Here is a 17,976-nt window from a genome sequence, read left to right on the forward strand (position 1 = left end):
AAATGACCAAAGCTGAAGAGTTCACTGCTGTAGCAGAATTGTATTTTAAAAGGCAAGCAGCGACACCTTAGTTATATGTTTCCTGTTTTGGATGGATAAAACTATAAGGCAAAGCCTTTCCCTGGGACGAGAACTGTGCCTCTATTTCTGCGTGAGGACCCACTGTCGCTTTCCTCTAGTGCCCGTGGCTCGCAGTCAGCAGCCTGGGGGATTTTCGTTTGCTGAGTGTGACGCTGTTTTTCCTCTGTTCCCTTCCTCCACCTGTGTATGAGGATGATGAAGTTTGTTCCTTAGGAATTCTCTTTGATTGCTGACAGCACAGTATCCACCCAATGGGTTCACAAGCAAAAGCCTTAGGAAATGCTCATTGTGTTCTGCAGATGGGCACTCTCAGAATGGCTTTTGCCTGATGCCGCCATGTATTTCATCCACGTGCCCTCCTGCCAAGTCCTTCTTAGTGGACCGAGGAAGGAAAATGAGCAGCTTCATGTTTCTTTGCATGTGATCACCATTTTATCACTTGGTAGCTGGCGAGGAAAACAGGAATTCATCTTTGGGTTCAAGGACTCTACAGAGTCACTACCAGTTAGAAAAACTGTGGCCTGTGCTGGATTTCAAGAGAGATTTATGTGCTACCTTGTAATTGCCCTATCACAGGTGGTTGCCACTTTTGGAATTCATAGACTGTTGCCCTGAAGAGTAAAAGCCAAGCATCTGAGGAAGGAGCCTAAGTCAAATCTGGCCGTGTCATTCTTTGCCTTTAAAACCTTCACTGCTTCCCTATTGTCATAGAATTAAATCAAAGTCTTTTTAAAGTAGAGCTCACAAACCAGCAGCCTAAGGCTGAATTTGTCTTGCAGATATATTTTCTCTAGCCCCACAGTGTTTTAGAAAAATTAGAATTAGTTCCTAAGAGACTAAAGCCAATGGATTTACCATAAAAATTTGGATTTCTGGCCATATTGGGCAGCATTTCTGTATAAGTCAGGTGATGATGTGTGAGCTGTGGCTACACTTTTTGGATGGGGCATGAGCTCTCCACTTTGCAAAAACAGCCGGGCCGCCACCCTTTATTGGACTCTTCTGGGGCTTCTGGAACTACAAGCCTGCTCTCTGCCCCGCAGCTCCTCTGCTGCTGCAGGATGGAAAGCAGGAAGGAACTCTAACCTTTCTGTTATAGGTGCAAACCTGTAAGCGTCAAGGTGTTAATAACCTATGTGGCAGCCCTTTGGTAATGAGGATCAAGAGCCAGCTGATAAATACTCCCTATTTTTATGTCTTGGGGGAATAATTCCAAGCTGTGTTCCATGTAGTAATTCTCCATAGCTCCTGGAGAGTCCCCAGTGGAACGGAGCTGCAGTTTTCCACCGCAGTAACCAGATCACCTTCACTCTTGGATTGGTTTTCTCTCCTCGTTTTCACTCTTTCCAGCCCCTCACTCTCATTCTTTGGGAAGACCTCCTTAAGATAAACTGCTTGTACTTAAGCCCCTGTCGCAGGCTCTGCTTGGTGGGCACCAAGGCTAAGACCTCCTCCATTCCCAATTTTCTTAACCAGCCCACTTGACTTGTTCAGTTTACCTTCCTGGTTCTGCAGGTCTTTGCAGTTGTGACCGTGTCCTAGAGACTCTCCTTTAGCGACTCACTCCAGGTATTCTACACCATGACCACCCAGAGCAAGTCCTCAGGCACTCCAGGCAACATCAAAGCCCTTTGCTAGTGCTGTTTGCTTTGCTTGAAACCCCACTCCTGCAGCCCTATGCCGATTCCCTGCTCCCCTCCTTCCATCAGCAAATTCCTACTCAGCCTTCAAGGCCAGCTTCAGTTTAGATTCCTCTGTGGACCCTTACCTAACTCCTCCACACTCGAGCATCTTTAAAGGCTGAGGAGAAAGAACTAGGAGAGAGGGAGAGATTGCAGATAGAGGGAGAAGACACTGATGGAGTCCGCTCTTGTTGGAGATGATGGGAAGGGCATCAGGGGTGCAGATGCAGGTGCTTACCTCTAAAAGGTGAAGGATTCTTCATTCTCTGAGATAGGAGTAATGATAGCCAAAAAACTATCTACTATGTGCCTGGCACGTTCTGAGTGTTTTCAAAATATTTAACAAGTGTAAGCCTTTCTTCCTCACAAGGACTCTTGTATCCTGTGAGGTATGTATTATTATTATCCCCATTTTACAGATTAGAAAATTGAGGCACAGAAAGGTTAAGTAACTACCCAAGATCACACAGCTGGTACATAGTCAGATGGCCAGGTAATCTGGTTTCAAAGTTCATGCTCTTGACCACTATGTCTCATGGTTTCTTAAGGGAAGCTAATGTAGAAAATACATACTTAGGGAAAAGAAAGCTGAGATGGGTGATGTTAGTTGACCTAAATTTTCCCAATGGAGCAGGAGACAAAGCCAGCCAGTGTGATTGTAGAAGGTGGTGACCTTGTTTGAATTTGACTAGAAAGTGAAAAAGAAGGAAGAGTAAATTGGTCTTGGTCTTGTTTTTCAAAAGCTCCTAAAATATGAGTGACACTGTGCCTGCCTCTTAGAACATTGTCAAGTTCTTGGCAACTAAACTTCTACTTTTGCCAAATGGCACCATTCCTCTGTTGTTGGTTTTCCTTGTGGCACTTCCAGAAACCACAGTGCTTGAGGCTCTGACATATTCTGGAAATGATACAGGAATGGACAGACTGTCCAGAACATGGGGCAACATGCTTCTGGAAAAAGTACCTTTGCTTTCCCCAGCATTGCTGTAAACACCTAGGAAGGATTTGGGGGTGTTTGGTAGTCTGGCATAGTCCGGGTGGTTTCCAGAACAGAGAGGCACCAGTCTCCATGAGAGCGGAAAAGATGTCTCCTGCCCAGCAAATTCTCATGCCCAGAAGGGTGGTTTATCCACAGCCATGAATCTCCCTGTGGAATGTATTTGCTTCTATTTGTGTTATTGCCTGCTTTACACAACCATCTTCAAAGTTTTCACATCCTTACCATTAAATAAACGTTACATGCTTGATGTCTGTGGGAATCTTTCCATTGTCTCATAACCATCCTGTGAAGACATGCACAACTGATTCACCACAACACAGGCAGGAATATAGCTGCATGGAGTGATGGCAGGACGCTATGCCTGATTCAGGGATGCAACACTCGACTACGTTTAACAAATTTAGTCAGGAGCCTAAATCGAAGTAAACAAACCAAACAACCAAAAGTGTGGATGCATATATGGGTAAAGTAATGGGAAAAAAAATGTGGGAAAGGGAAATTGCATTTTCCCATTGAGGCTGGTTTTTCCATATTTAGTTTTGTGAAAATCTTGTTTGCATCATCATCTTTGCTTTATGAAGCAAGGCTAAAAGCCCTTTACTTACGGCAATTATTTTTCACTCATGGGATGGTAGCAAAAGATAGAACAAGAATGAAGAACGAAAGGTAATATTCTGAAAACAATCAGGCTGTTTTCACCTCAGGGCTTCTTGAGGTGAGGCTGGAGTTCTCGAGCTTCAGTGTGCACTAGAATCCCTGGGGTGCTGGTTCTTTAGCCCCACCTTCAGGGGTCTGGATTAAGTAAACCTGGGCTTGAACCCAGAAATCTGCATTTTGAGCAGGTACCTACGGTGAACCTGATTGGGGGGCAGTACCCACAGTGGTTTAGAGGGAATGTTTTTGTTTTAAAAGATAAGAAAATGAAAAGAAGGTATTGTTTTCAAGCTTCAATTAACTTATTGCTGGAATTATTATTAAAATGAGTAACCTAGCAAAATCTCGATACTTGGTTGAGTTTGCCTAAACTGTCAATGTTTGTTATATGTACTATTTCAAATGCATAGTATTCCCTTATCATCCTTTTGTTGGCTGCAGAATCTGTAGTGCTAGCTCCATTTTATTTGTAATATGTGTCTTTTCTCTTTTTAATCTTTGTCAGTCTTGCTAGAGATTTGTTGGTTTATTGATCTTTTCAGAGAATTACTTCTGCATTCGATTGATTTTTCTCTATTGTTTTTCTGTTTTCAATTTCACTGATTTCTTCTCTTCTCTTTACTATTTCCTTCCTTAGGCTTGCTTTGAGTTGATTTTGCTCTTCTTTTTCTAGACTGTTGAGGCAAGTGCTTGTATTATCAATTCGAGATTTTTCTTTGTATCTAATTATGCATTTAACACTGTAAATTTCACTTTCAGCACAGCTTTAGTGCTAATGTGTTGTGTTTTCACTTTGTTCAGTTTAATATATTTTTAAAAATTTCCCTTGAGACTTCCTCTTTGACGTGGATTATTTAAGAGTGAGGAGCATATTGCTTAACTTCCAAGTGTTTGGAGATTTTCCTATTTTTGATTTCTAGTTTGATTACCCTGTGGTCAAAGAATGATGCTTGATTTTTTTTTTTTTTTTGGCTGTGCTGCATGGCTTGTGGGATCTTAGTTCCCTGACCAGGGATCAAACCCACACCCTTGGCAGTGAAAGCGTGGACTGCTAACCACTGGACTGTTGGGGAATTCCCTGCCTGATTTCAATTTTTAAAAATTTGTCGAGGTTTGTTTTATGGCCCAGAATATGGTCTATTTTGGAATATATTCTTTGGGAACTCGAAAAAAATATGTATTCTGCTGTTGCATGGAATATTCTATGAATGAGTAGATCATGTTGATTGATAAGTTTTTGAGTTCTATATTCTTGCTGATTTTCTATCTAGTTGTTCTGGTAATTGTTGAGAAAGGAGTGTTGAAGTCTTTAACTATTGTGAATTTGTCTATTTCTCCTTTCAGTTTCATCATTTTTGCATCACATATTTTGAACTTTATTATTTGGTGTATCTAAATTTAGGACTGTTATATCTGCTTGGTGGATTGACCCCTTTATTATTATATAATGTCTCTAGTAATTTTCTTTGCTCTGAAGACTTATCTGATATTCATATAGCCACTACTGCTTTTTAAATGAATGTTTTCATGGTATACCTTTTTCCATCCTTTTACTTTCAACATGCTTATATTGCTATGTTTAAAATGAGTTTCTTAACACAACATAAAACAACTATAGCCCAATAAAAAAAGAAAAAGTAAAAAAAAGAAAATAAAGTGAGCTTCTCATAGACATCATATAGTTATGTCATGATTTTTAATCCACTCTGCCAACTTGTGCCTTTTAATTATTGTATTTAAACCATTTCCATGTAATTATTGATATGTTAGGACTTAAAACTGCCATTTTATTTTTTGTTTTCTGTTCTCTCTGCTTTTTGTTTCTGTTTTCTTTTTCCTACCCTCCTGGGGGTTACTTGAACATTGTTTAGACTTCATTTTAATTTATCTATAGTGTTTTGGTGATATCTGTTTGTATAACATTTTAAATGGTTGCTCTAGGTATTACATTATGTATACCTAATGTTACCGTTTGCTAGTGTTGTCCTTTTACTATTTCAAATGAAGTGTAGAAACCTTACCCCTGTTACTTTCCTTTACCCTTGCTTCCTTATAATTGTCTTAACTATTTCCTCCACATACATTTAGAACTATATCAGACAGTGTAATATTTTTTGCTTCAACTCTCAAACATAATTTAGAAAACTGAAGAGCAGAAGGAAAGTCTATTGTATTTACCCATATTTTTGGTCCTTGTATTTCCAAGGTTCCTACTATTATCATTTCCTTTTTGTTTAGAGAACTTTCTTTAGCTATTCTTTTAGGGTAGGTATGCTGGTGACAGATTCTCATAGTTTTTATTCATCTGGGAATGTACTGTCTTTCTCTTCCTTCCTAAAGGTTATTTTTGCTAGATATAGGATTCCGAGTTGACAGTTCTTTCTTCCAGCACTTGAAAAATGTTGTGCCACTTCCTTCTGGCCTCTGTGGTTTCGAATAAGCAATACACTTTCATTCAAATAGTTCGTTCCTATGGATGGCATGTCATTTCTCTCTTACTGCTTTTAAGAGTTTTTCTTTGTCTTTCATTTTCAGAGGTTTGACTATAATGTGTTTTGGTATGGATTTCTTTGGATTTCCTTATTTGGGATTTTCTCCCAAACTGAATCTGTAGGTTTATGTTTTCTGCCAAATTTGGGAAGTTTTCACCATTATTTCCTTGAGTCCTTTCTCAGCCCCTTCCTCTTTCTCCTCCCTTTTTAGAATTCTGATGACACAAATGTTCAATCTGTTGTTATCATCCCACGAGTCCCTGAGGCTATGTTCATTTCTTAAAAGTATGTATTTCTTTCTGGTTGTTCAGGTTGGGTGATTTCTATCATTCTATCTTCTATTTCACTGATTCTTTCCTCTGTCCCTTTCATTCTGCTCCTGAGCCCATTCACTGAGTTTTTTATTTTGGTTATTGTATTTTTCATTTCTAAAATTTCCATTTCACTCTCCTTTATATCTTCTATTTCTTTGTTGAGGCTTTCAATTTTTTTCATTTGTTTCAAGTGTGTTAATTATTGCTCATTGAACATTTTTGTGATAGATAATTTAAAATGTTTGTCAGATAATTCTGTCATCTCAATGTTGGCATCTATTAATTGTCTTTTTTATTCCATTTGAGATCTTCCTGTTTCTTAGTATGACAGATGACTTTCTAACAAAATCTGGACATTTGGGTAGCATTTTGTTATAAGACCTTGGATCTTAATTAAACCTTCTGTATCAGCTGGATTCGTGAAGCCCTGCTCCAGCAGGGAAATGGTGGCAGAACATTGAAACAGCCAAGTGAGGCTGGAAGTTCAGGTTTCCAACTTGGCATCTATTGACATTCAAGAAGAGGCTCTTTATTACTGCCTTTCAGGGGTGGGAATTCTGGCTCCCCATTTGGCCTCCACTGACACCTGCCTGGCTGGAAGGGGTTGGAGTGCCTTGTTATTGCTCCCCAGATAGCCTCAACTGACACCCAGTGGCCTCATCACTGCTGGGCAGTGGTGAGGATCCTGACTCATCAGTAGGCCTCCTCTGATCCGCCACTGGGGATGTCAGGGGGCACTAAGTGGAGGTGGAAGTCCAGGCTCCCATGTGATCTCCAATGATACTGTTAGAGTGGGGGCTCATTACTGGCTGATGGGAATGCAAGTCCAGGTTCTCTACTTGGCCTTCTCAGATGCAACTCTGGCAGGGGTGTTGGGGTGCCTGGTGAGGGTGGAAGTCTAGCTCCCCACTCAGCCTTGGCTGGCATGGGTGGGGTTGGGAACCACAGGTTTTTCTGTGGTATTTGCCTAGAGTATAGCTGTTTCTGTCTGAACATTTACTATCTTGCTTGGCTCCCCCTCTCCTAGTCCTTTGGCTAGAGACAGCAGGCTTTTGTCGGAGTTTTTTTTTTTTTTTTTTTTTTATAACAGCTTTATTGGGGTATAATTGCTTTACAGTGGTGTGTTAGTTTCTGCTTTATAACAAAGTGAATCAGTTATACATATACATATGTTCCCATCTCTTTTCCCTCTTGCGTCTCCCTCCCTCCCACCCTCCCTATCCCACCGCTGTCGGAGCGTTTTAAATATCTGCCCTTATTTATTGAGTAGCTGGCTTCCTTAGCTGTTGTACAAGTCTGGGATATATGAGGCAAACAGAAAATCCAGGGTACTCACGACCATATCATTCCTTGCATCTTGAGGTCCCTAGCCATTGGGCCTTCCTTTCTCCACCTTTCTGATTATTCCTATGATTGTCTTACATATAACATTTTCCTTAGCAGGAGGACTAGAGAAAAGTACATCCTCCCCACCTTCCCAGAAGCAGAAGCCCAGGGCTTTAAAAATACATCTCCACAAAACTAATGTGAGGTATGAGCTATAGCTACTATTTCTACTTAATATTTTATTATAGGGATTCTCTTTAGGCTATAAGTCCCTGAAAAGCACCACTTTTAATTGTTGTATAACATAGCATTGCTTCAATGGCCTTTTTGTGACATTTAGTCTGTTTTCAGTTTTTCACTAGTGTAGATAATATTAAGTAAACATATTTTCCTGATAACTGTCCAATTCTCTGATTATTTTCTTAGGTTATATTTCTAGAAGGGGAGTTGCTAGATCAGAAGGGGGAAAAAAATTAAAAGGCCCTTGATATATATTTGTTTCCAGAACAGTTGTACTGATTTTGACTCCTAGAAGCAGACCATGAGCACGCCAGACTTACTATACTCTAACGCTGAATATTATCAGTTAGGAAAATTTGCTGATTTAAAAGGAAAAAAGAGTCTTTTAAAATTTTACACAGGATTTCTTTGATTAATAGTGAGGTTGAACTTCATTACAATACTAGTTCCATAACTTCACCAACAACGTGGAAGCTTAAAAAATAAATCATCATGTTCCTATTTAAAGCTTGATAATATTATTATGGTATGATATGGTATCATAATATCATGATAATATATCATAATATTATAATATTACATGAATCTCCATATGTGATAAAATTGCAGAGAACCATATACCCACATAGAAACGTATACAAAGGAGCACATATAAAGCAGGTGAAATCTGAATAAGGTCTGTGGATTGTACCCATGTTAATTTCTTGATTTTGATATTGTACTGTAGTTATATACATTGTTACTAGTAGAGGAAACTGGCTGATGGCACCTCTCTGAACTATTTTGTAAACATTGATGATCGGTATCTTCTGTTTTATTTTCATAAACATTATTCTTTTGGGGTGTCTGAACCAGTCTGGCTCTTAAATTAGTTTCTTTCAAAGTTTCTCTGTTTAGATCAGGGACAAGGGAAGCCTCTATTCTCTTGTCACACCTGAAATCTGATATGGGGACTTGTCTCTGGTCACGCGGAGGCCTCGCTCCAATTGGGCATATCCGATGTCCGGCCAGGACATTGCTTCATGCCTTGTTCCTGATTCATACTTGAACCTGGAGTTGCTACTTTCCACTTCACTATTCTGCTGGGTAAGACATTGTGTCTCCACCCATTTAACCCCAAATGAAAATGGAGTCTGTACTGTCTTTTGTTTTTCCTAGAAGGAGCTCTTATAATTGTCCACAGATCCTATGACACTGGGGACTTATGAAGAATACTGACAGGGTGGTCTCTGATCAAAAGTAAGAATAGGCACATAAAATGATTAAGTTTTAGAATAGTAAATAATTCTCCAAAGACTATAATAATAGTAAAAACGTTTCAACTAAAAAGAGATCAGTGTGTAAGAATATTCCTAGGCTGTCAGGATCTTTCCTGTCAGGCAGGACCAGGGTCAGGACTTAAAAGACTGTTTTTGAATTATATCTGCTCCCATCATAATAAAACTCCAAATACAACTTTCACAGTTATGATTTGGGTCATATAAAACATATTCACTTAGACATTAAAGTTAATGTGCTCTGTAGTTATATTCCCAAAGGACAGAATTGACAAAATATTTTATCCAAAAGAGGTGAGGCTTTGAAAATAGGCTTGTGTGTCCAGATCAGAGAGGGTTATTGTTTCACTCGACCTTGGATTAGTAGGAGGGAGTTTGAAGTGCCACATCCAGTTTGTGACATCACACTTTAATGTGGCAAGAATATACTAGCAGTTTCTCAAGTGTGGGTCTTAGGCCACCTGCATCAGGAAGAGAGACCTAAACATTCTGATTCAGGTCCCATTCTAGATATTTGACTACAACAGAACATGGGGGTGGGGTGTGGCTGGCAGGCTTCCTCTCAACTTTACAAGCATTCCAGGTGATTATTAGGCCACTGAAGTTTGACGCCAAAACAGAGCTCCTAGGGTTTTGAGAGACCCTAGGAGCCATGTCATCTGACTTTCAAAGGGAACTGTAGCTATTTGGTTTGGAGAAGAGCAGGTTTGGAGAGGGATTGATAACTGCCTTCATTTTTTAAGAACTGTCACAGAGACTTATTCTCACTACTCCTAGGATCAGTAAATGTGAGTTATATGGAGGCAAATTTCATCCCAATGAACAAAGAAAAATTTTCAGTCAAAGGCTACAGAATCATGTGGAATGGAACAAGGGTCTACATCTCTAAAACATTTTCCAAGAATCTGTGATCCTATGTCATTTAATTGGTTCTTCTGCCTTTGGAAGAATGTGTGTTCCAAAAATCTACAGAATTCACATCTTCTCTTGTTAACCCTTGGTTACCAGTGTGTTAACTGCTCTCTCTTTTCAGGTGCTTTTTAAAGATGAGACCTAAATCCCTCTTGATATGTTGAGCCTCCTTCGGACCCCAAACCTCTATCTAAAGCTGAATTTGAAAAGTTTCCAGGCATCACAGTGTCATGGATGCTCTCTGTTTTCCTTCTGCTTCTTAAATGACAGCCCTACTCAGCAGAAAAGCACCACTGGCGATGAAGCCTCACTCTTCTTTTCCATTTTATAATCCCCCACACCATTAACCCCTCAGTTTGCTTTTGAATAATATCTGTAGTTATTTCTGTCTACTCTTTCACTTTTCTGAGATGATTTTGATGTGTTGTTTTGAGTAAATGTCTGAACTCTGGGGCCCAGGATTACCCTTGGACTGCTTGACTGGCCTCTGTGAACTTAGTGCACCTCTTACTCATTCCACCTGTGTCTTTGAAGATTACCAGCTTGTTCAGGGTCAGGATGGTGTATATGCACTCACACACTCTGTGTGTGTGTGTGTGTGTGTGTGTGTGTAGTGTGATAGAGAACTGATTGACAACAATGGTCTCCAAGATCCTCCTCTTTCCAAGTGTCCTAGAAGATGGGGCAAAAAGTATGGTGAGAGAGGGATGTTGCGCTTTCCAAGTTAATACTGTTACTATTCATCAGAAGGGCAGATTATGGGAGAGGACAGAGCCCATACTTAGCCAGAATTTTCAAAAAGGAATCGACATTTTCAAGTGAAGAAAGTGTGCATGTTCCCTGATAGGGGAATCTTTTTCCTGGCAGGTGACATTTTGTAGCTTCCGGTAGGAATGCCTGAATGTCTCTGCTATTATCTGTGTTTACTGCCAACAATTCTGACACCAAATGTGTAGGTTTTCCACACCAAGCAATTCTCCAATTCTCTGTGGACTCCAATAGGGCTGTCCTACAATTTAATTCAATGTGACAATAACTACCCAGAGTTAGAGAACCCTGAGGTTAAGGACTCAGTCCCATAACACTGCCCTTCACTTCAAAAGCCAATTGCACGTAGTGGGCCCCCAGGTAACCCAGACTTCTGTCTGACTTGGCTACAAATTGGAGGGTCCCCTGAGCCCCTCCTCAGGCTCAATAATTTGCCATAACAGCTCAGAGGACTAAGGAGAACATTTTACTTACTATTATTGGTTTATTATAAAGGATATTTTGAAGGATGCAAATGAACAGCCAGATGAAGAAGTATACAGGGTGAGATTGAAAGGGCGCAGGGGCTTCTGTCCTCATGGAATTTGGGATATGCCCCCTTCTTGGCACATGAATGCATTCACCAACCCAGAAGCTCTCTAAACGCTGTTGGTTAGGGTTTCTATGGAGGTTCTATTATGTAGGTATGACTGATTGAATCATTGGCCATTGGTGATTACTCAATTTCCAGTCCCTCTCTTTGCCTTGGAGGTCAGGGGTGGGGCTGAAAGTTCCAACCTTCTAATCACACTATTGGTTACTCTGGTTACCAGCCCCATCCTGAAACTATCTAGCAGTCTGCTGAGTGTCACCTCATTAGCATAAAGTCAGGTGGGGTTGAAAGGGGCTTATTATGAACAGCAAAAGACACTCCTCTCACCCCTATGACTTAGGAAATTAGAAGGGTTTTAGGAACTCTGTGCCAGTAATCAGGGATGAAGTCCAAATATCTATCTCTTATTATGTCACAATATCACAATCCTATTTATTCTTGATCATTTAAATTTTCCCTTTCTTAAAAGTAGGGTAAATAATAGCCAAGATAACTTACTACAGGGGAAGGTGATTGACTAATGAAGTTAAACTTATTTGACGTTCTTGATTACTTTGGAAGAGAAAGCCTTATTAGCATTAAAACAATTAATTATCCTTTTTCTAATGATTTTTTTTTTCTAGATGATTATAAGTAAATTCTGGGACTTGAATCTCCTTTCCCTCGTTTTACAAATTAAATACGACATCTGTGTCTCCTGTATAGAGCTACCAATTTTGGAGTCCTTGCTGAGGTGGGGGTCACTCACTACAGGTCGCCTGGTCATTACATCTAACACCATAAGCGCTTTCCGTCCAGCAAGTGTGTTCAGAGTTCACGTTGTCTCCCTGGATCTTCTAGAACCTAGTGAAGCAGGCTGAAGATTAGTGGGGCTCTGGGGTTTGCTGCTTAGTGATTCTGCTGTTCAGTGAGCAGGAAATCCTGGTCCCGATTTAGCTTGCCTGTGCTTTTGTGGCCTTCCCCCCTCTGCACCTGCTGTGGAGGGGGAGGCTGTCTGCTGTGCACCATTGTCTCCCCCACCCCTAGACCCTCTTATCAGCAGTAACTGAGTTTGCGCCACAGAGGGGTCCTCTCCTCGGAACGGTAGCATCGTAAGGTTCTATGAGACTATCTTGAAAAGGGTCTCAGTGATGGGTTCTTTCTTCTTCTCCTTCTGCGTTTTGTTCATTTTCTGTAGGGTGAAGAAAGTGAAAATGAAAAGTAATAAAAATCTTATTGATTTGATCATTTTTCATTTATAATCAAAGAGTGTGTGGCACATGGTAGATGGCCAATAAATATCTGCTGAACAAATGAATGAATGACAACCCTTGACATCCATACTGGAAAGCGGTGTGCGTAGTTGTAAAAAGTCTGAGCTCTGGAGCCAGACTACCTGGGTCTGAGTGTCAGAGATTCTGACATTAGTAGCTGGGAGAACTTAGGCAAAATACTTAATTTCTCTATCTCAGTTTTCTTATCTGTAACATAGGAATAAAATAGTCTTCACTTTGTAAAGCTGTTGCGAGGATTAAATGAGTTAATAAATATAAAGGGCAAAGAATAGTGTTAAAGTGAACTTCCATATATAATCTCATTTTATCTTAACAGCCACTTGATAGTGTAACAGGAAACATCTATTTCTGAATCTTACAAGTTCAAAGGACTGGTAAGTACTAGAGAGGTGTCTAAAATTCACTTCTGATTCCGAAGTCTAGTTTTCTAGATTAGAGTTATTTGTTTAGTTTTGAAGATGATTAAAAGACAAAAAAAAAAAAACGAATAGCTTTGATGTTGGCAAAGGTTACACATCCTACATAAGGACAAACTCACTTTCTGTAGTTGAATGAGATGAGAAGAGGTTGTATGAAGTACCAAGGGTGAGAACAGCCCGCTGCTCTTATCAAAACCCCTCAGTGCCTCCAGGGAAGAGGGAAAGAAGCAGTTTAGAAGAACCCAGGAAAAGAATCAATTAATTCAATTTAAAACTACATAATGCCTTCTTTATTCTTTAGTGTTAGCACTGAGCGTTTGCTGAAAAATGGCTTTGCTCTAAAATGGCCTAATTTTTCCTTTTAATTTGCATTTCCTTCCTGCCCAGAGGCTACTGGCAGCGGCCCAGAAGCAGTTCCACTAAAACTGTGCTCCAGCACCTCAATGTGGATCTCGGAACTCTCCTTTTACATTTGGTTCTTTGCATAATTTGTCAAACTTTGCAAGTTGCACAGCAAAACTCTGCCAACAAAGAACAGGAAGTTTGGGCTGCCCTTCTGGGTTTACTGTTATCGTATTGGTTTTTCAGCAACTGGAATCAAGCCCTGATGAAAATATTTAACACATTAACAGTTTGGAATTGTGCTCAAGGCTGTGGGCAGTGAATATAAAAAAACTGAGCAACAAGGGGACTTGGGCACATTATTTATACATTTGGTGAGCTCATTCACTCGCCCAGGGAAATCAGGCACACAGCCTCCAGCCCAAGGTTAATTTTATTTTCTTCTCAGCCAGGAACAGGGTATACTATTACACAGAGAGAGGAATGAGGACTCTTTAATTGGCAAAGAGGAACTTCTGCTGCATAAGGAGATATTCCAATTGCTGGAGGTCAATAGAGTAGGATTTTAAAATCCTGCTGTGTTCACAGTTTAATATGAAATCCTCCAAAAATTGCTTGGATTCAATAACCCTGCATTAACTGTTTAGAAACAGAAGAGGGCACCTCATCATGCCTTTTGTCAGATTTATTTATTTTTTTTTTAAGAATGAAAAGGAAACTGGTCTTTGAATGAAAATGAACAGCGTTTCCTTTTCGGGATGAATGAATGAAAATATTATGTTAATGTTTTCAAAAGCTGGAATGTGACTAAAAATGCCGTATTTGCCTTCTAACTGAAGACTAGTCATAATAAGCTTTTTATATTATAAAGTAGCTGTCAAATACAATGCATTTAGACTTTAAGCAAAGTATCACATAATACCCTTGTCCCACACTGGCTAGGTAGCCCTCATTAGGTCACCCTCCTCTGTCCCCTTAATTTCTCATGTTCAGATTCCAGTTTTTCTCAAAACTTTCTAAGGGTCAGTGAGTCTTCTAAAATTGTATGCAAAATGCGTGTTTGTGTATTTTTATTCTGGGGGAGATTTGTAGTTTTAAACATACTGTTTACTTTCTTTCACAGATTATGCCCCTAGGAAGTTTCCATGTTTAATTCTACTTTATACTAATTGGTTCTTTACTCTACGTTCTGTGTGTATTTAAAGGCTCAGTTTATGATATCCTGGACAAAGCCTGTTATAAGAAACACCACTGAACTGAAAAGCTCAGGATTTTCCTAATAATTTAAACCGTACCATTATGGAATACAGCAACAAGCCTTTTGAAGGTCTTTGGTATTCTTCGTATTAAGTTCTAGTCAGAGCCGAAAGGGAACTTTTCTTGTTTTTTCTTTTTTTTTTCATGCATACATGTTCAATTTATTTTCAACAAATGTGCCAAGGTACTTTAATAGAGAAATAAAAGTGATTTCAAAGATGGTACTGCAACAATTGGATATCTAAAGAAACAAACTTTAACCACTTCTATGTATCATTTATAAATATTATTTGAAAATAGTAATGTCTTTTGGAAAAATTGAAAATTATTTTTAGCAGCACACTTGCTGGGGTACTTCAATATGAAAGAAAACTTCAGATCATCTATAATTTTTTTTAAAAAGTCAGAGGTATGTGTAGAATCTAAGGCATTCACTAAAAGGCTACTTGTGGAAAGTATAAATTATCAAGCTAACAGAACCACAAAATAATGAAATGTAATGTAAAACAAGGCAAAAAGGGAGAATATAAAAACATCTCAGAAAAGAAAATAATTAGAAAACACATGATAAGTTACTTTCATAGAAAATTGTAAAATTAATTTCCTTAAAAGGGAACTTTTCTATCTAATCTGGTCACTTCACTCACTGGTGTCAGAGAGGAACAATGTTCTGTGCAGGGTTACACAGGCAGTGCGTGTTGTGTAAGCATTCAGGATTACAGCCCATTCTTTTACCTTTTAGTTCACTGTTCTTTTCCCTCAGTCTTGCTTGGTCCAAAGCTTGCATTGATCCAAAAATACATGGGGCCCTTCAATTGCTCTGCTCATGCATATATATTGTTTGTCTGTGTTTTATAGTGTTGTGGGTAGTTTGATTCTCTAGGTGAACACTTTGCAGAAAAATATATTTTGGCTCTTTTCCAGGAGTCCAAATTGTTTCACCTGGCAGTGCTTAATTCAGTTTTATGAAATAATTAATTTAGTGAGGGCAAAGTGAGTTTGAAAGCAGGGAGGAGCTGTTGGACAGATGGGGTAGGAAAAGTTAGCTCCAATTTGACCCCTGAACTTTTAAAATACTTATTGTATGGTCAGAACCTGGTATTCATTGCTTTATTAACGTCTTCATCAGTGGCCCCATTTGAAACTTGAAACTGGCCCTTGGTAGTGTCCTCTCTATTTCTATGAGAGCGTCTAGAACACCCAAGTTGGTCATTTTCTGAGAACCATTAAACTTGCAAGAAAAAAAAATTCCTTGTCATGTGAGACGTATCATTCCTGAAGCTGACCCTCTATCCCTGAGCTCCAGGATTGGGGTAAACATGAGGAATGTTTGTCGCACACATTAATTGGTAATTTAAAAAAATCTTTTACATTTTGATGTAGCTATTTTGATTTGGTTGATCAAATCCACCAACATAATGTCTAGTTTTGCCCTGGGAGTCTCCAGTGGACATCACAAATTATTCTGAAGTTGCAAGTAGAGCCTTTGGAAACCAGAATGGCCTAGGATGGGTCCTTCCTGGGACTACAGATTTCATAGTTAGGGCTCTAGTTGGGGCTGAGGTGCAGGGATCTCCCTGTATTGCTGGGCAATGTTTAAGCGAATAGGTTGCTTCCAGGACAGATAATTAAGACTCACTCTGTGTTATTCAGTGGTATTCATGCCCTTATATTTTCCCCTTACTGCATTAAAGGAATGCATGTATTGGAATCTAACAGCTGCCTTTGATCTATTTTTGTTAAATTATAAATGATGCTTTGTGTATTCCTTTGAATTAGGTACATTTTTACTTTCTTTCCTTTCCTTGCCTCAGATTACCATAAATCTCTAACCGTCCAAGCAGAGGTTCTAAGGACAATGGGAAGGAAGTTGAGTTGTAAGCACATCCTTTCAGAAAGGAAAAATTCAGAGGTAGAGTAGGGAGCTCAAGGGACTTGTACTTAGATGGGACGTTAATATTTGTAGAACTTCAACTTTTTGTTGAAGACATAATTGTTATTATTTTTAAACAAATTACTTAAAAAAATAACCAACTAGGAATATGTAGGCAAAGTGAGTAATTTGGAGATTTGATGTAGATATTTAGACATTTCAGGATCCAAGCTCTACTAGTTGCTTCGAAAGGTTAAAAAAAATTAAGACCTGAATTAATTATCCAGGCAAATTAACTGTCTACATTAGTTCAATTTATTAGTTAATTGCTTTGTTCTCTAACCAATTTTAATTGTGTAGACATAATTTCATAAAAATGTTTATATGTGTCCTGGGGATAGATTAGTTTTACAAAGCATGATTGTTTCCACTGACACTCGACAATGTGGGAGTGCTTATAGGGGTGGTTGCTTTTCTATAAGAATAATAGCAAAGATGTATATAGCATTTACCACTTACCAGGCACAGTTCTGAGCACTTAATTTCACCCTCAAATGACCTTACAAGGTGGATGCTATTATTTTCCCCATTTTACAGGCAGGACAACTGAATCTCAGAGACTTTAAGTAATTTGCCCAAGGTCACAAAATCTATAGTGGCAAAGTCAGAATTTGCACTCAAATAATCTGGCTCTAGGATCTAGGCATGTAACCACTATACTATGCAATCAATTGATTTTTGGACAGCTTCTGGACTACCTTCTGGCATAGGCCAACCTGATAAGCAAGAACCCCACAATCTTGAATTATTTTTATTTCAAGAGATTATTTGGTTTTAATCTAGGAACAAAAAGGGAAGATCACAAATTCAAATGCCTATAGGGGTTAGACAAAGGGCATTAAGTGAAGAGAACAGGGTGAAGGATAATCAAATAGCCCTCTTAGTTTCTATTTTGTCTTCCTATTTTTAATAAAGATATTTTTACAAAAAATATTTCTCTACCATAAAAAGAAAAATAACACAAGTGAAGTGATTGATGGCAGCTGACTTTGGTTCTCGATGTCAGCGAAACTACCGGGATAGGTGGAGGTTGCAACATGTTGGAGACTGCTTGCCCTTTTTTCAAAATAAAAGCAGGTGCTCATTTTTTTATGTGAAATATGAGGATTTTTAATTATTAGCTCAATATTTTAAAATGTATTATAAGAGCTAAATAAAACCTCTGTTTCAGCCAGAGTTTACTAGTTTGTAGCCTCTGAAATAAAGACTATCTTGCAGTTATGTTTATGGGCATGTGCAGGTGAAAGAATAGATGGAGAAGTAGATACAGTTACTTTGTACCTTAATAGCCCCAAAGTCAATAATGAACGATTGCATTTATCACCTTTTAACTGGACTATATTATAAATAGGAGTGGTTTTCAATGATTTGGCTTCCTCGTCAGAAAGAAGAGCTATGGAAACTTCATAATAA

Source organism: Monodon monoceros, unplaced genomic scaffold, assembly GCF_005190385.1.
Source record: "Monodon monoceros isolate NGI ecotype Baffin Bay Population unplaced genomic scaffold, NGI_Narwhal_1 Super_Scaffold_11, whole genome shotgun sequence".
NCBI classification, from domain to species: domain Eukaryota; kingdom Metazoa; phylum Chordata; class Mammalia; order Artiodactyla; family Monodontidae; genus Monodon; species Monodon monoceros.